This window comes from Triticum dicoccoides, chromosome 3B (genome assembly GCF_002162155.2).
Source record: "Triticum dicoccoides isolate Atlit2015 ecotype Zavitan chromosome 3B, WEW_v2.0, whole genome shotgun sequence".
Taxonomy (NCBI): domain Eukaryota; kingdom Viridiplantae; phylum Streptophyta; class Magnoliopsida; order Poales; family Poaceae; genus Triticum; species Triticum dicoccoides.
The window spans coordinates 762,258,550-762,260,911 of NC_041385.1; positions in this window are offsets into that span (position 1 = coordinate 762,258,550).

Below are 2,362 nucleotides of genomic sequence, written 5' to 3' on the forward strand. Positions count from 1 at the left end.
TACACCTGGAAGCTATGACCGACATGCTAGGCCGGTCTCACAGCCTTGCTCAGCAGCTTGCGCAGCAGTTCCCCCGCAAGGCTAACCTTTCTTGAACTGTCTTGGAAGTGGTCTCGGTTCAGTATTATTTTGTTACGCTGCAATGGTGCCCAGTTTTTGTAATCTTCTTCTTCGTTGCGCTTTATGATCACTGGTGGCGAACTTCGATGCCCAGTGGATGTAATATACCTTACGTCCTTTATTGTATAGTGTAGGTTTATTCTTAGTTACTATGTCGTAATTGTTTTATTGTATAGAGTAGGTTTGTTCTTAATTCCTACTAGTTACTGCCATCATTCACTATCTAAAAAAAATCAGATGTAGTCGACCGGGCCGAAACATTCGACTCTAACGGGCCAGGTTTTTAGCGGGCCACAATTGGGCCGGCCTGCGTCTTTCTTGGGCCCGAATGATTAGGGCCTTCACACATTGCGCCAGGCCCAAACTTACACCGGCCTATATTTTAGTTGGGTCTTTTGTCGACCCAGCGCTTAGTTTGGCCCAGGTAGCGTTGGGACATTAACAGGCTGAATATTATACTAGCCTGTTACGGCCGAGATGAAACCACGGGCCTTTAGCAGGCCAAAATGCATGTTGGGCCTCAATTTTCACTAGTCGTCGACGGGCCTTCAGCAGGCTGAAATGTAGATCGGGCCGTTATGGGCCCAGTAGCTCACGGGCCGTTACCAGGCTGAAACATATCTCGGGCCTTAGTTGGCCCACTGATATCATGGGCCTTTAAGAGGCCGAAAGCTTAGTACAGGCATCAACGGGCCAAATTATGCAACAGGCCTTTAACAGGCCCAAAGTCACGTTAGGCTTAACTGTTGCCACCTTTAGCACGGGCCATTAGTGGGCCCGATGTCCCGTCGGACCATATATGGCCCATGGGCAGCACAGGCCATTCCCAGGCCGAAAGTCACACCGGGCTGAAATGGGCCCATGTCTACATCAGGCCTCTAACAGGCCGAAAGTCACTAGGCTGTAGTTGGGCCCGAATATTCGGCAAACAATTAACGGGCCAGATCTGGCTTCGGGCCGCAAATGGGCCCAAATATTGGGTGAACAATTAAGGGGCCAGATGTGGCTTCGGGCCGTAAATGGGCCCAAATATTGGGCGAACAATTAACGGGCCAGATATGGTTTCGGGCCGTAAATGGGCCTTTATTAAGCAGGCCATTATTGGGCTGGCCCACTAGTACCTGATTAAGTTCTACGGGCCTTTGACTGGCCCGGCCTTTTTAACCTATATGGGCCTCTGTTGGGCCCAGCCATGTGTCGACGTACCATAGGCATGTCTCCTCCAATGGGCGGGCGACATCTGGCCCACTGACGAGCTGACAGGTGTTCCCTTCAGCCAATTAGAATTTTACACGTGGAAATTTCCCACTGGTCGGGGCTGTTAACGGGTTATCGGATCCAAAATCCGACCCGATAGCTTAATGGCGTTCCGTTATGGTGGATGCCACGTGTCGGTCACCCTTGACGAAAGCACTTCTGTGACGCGCGATTTATCGTCATGGAAGTGGACATTTCCGTGATGATAATTTTGGTAATGTCATGGAACACTTCTACGACAACACAGGTATGACTATCTTGATTCTGTCATAAAATCATCATGGATGTACATGCATGACAAAAAACCCGACCTACTGTGACAAACACGTATCATCACGGAAGTGTATGTTTTTTGTAGTGACTTCTCGAGTGTAGCAGTGGCAGTGTTATAGTTCGCCCGCCACACATTTGAGTTCAACTATAAGCCCTTTCCTAAGTAGTGACATGATACTTCACCATCTTTGGGACTAAGGGAAGACATTGTGGAATTAGTTTGTAGATGATGGGTGGCAGAAGTGATAGAAACCCAAACCCCAGTCTATGAATTGTTCTATCAGGGGCTGTTTTGGATGCTATTGTTTAATCCTAGGATTAGATTTATCTTAATTACTTCTCTTGTATTTGTGGATGCTTGAATGGAGTGTATAATCATAAGTGGGTATTTGTTCAAGTTAGTATAATAATACCTTAGGTCTGGTCCACCCATACAACACTTATCAAAGCAATAGATGGTAACTTAATGACACTAGTAGAAAAACCCTCATTCGTCCCCGGTTCGTGAGGGCTATTGGTCTCGGTTCCCGAACCGGGACTAAAGGGTCGTCACTAAAGCCCTGACCCTTCAGTCCCAGTTCGCCCAGGAACCGGGACAGATGGGGACTCCACGTGGCCGCTGCCGCTTGCCCAGGCAGGGGGCCTTTTGTCCCGGTTGGTGCCACCAACCGGGACCAAAAGGCTTCCACGCGTTAGCATTTCAGAGGCTGGG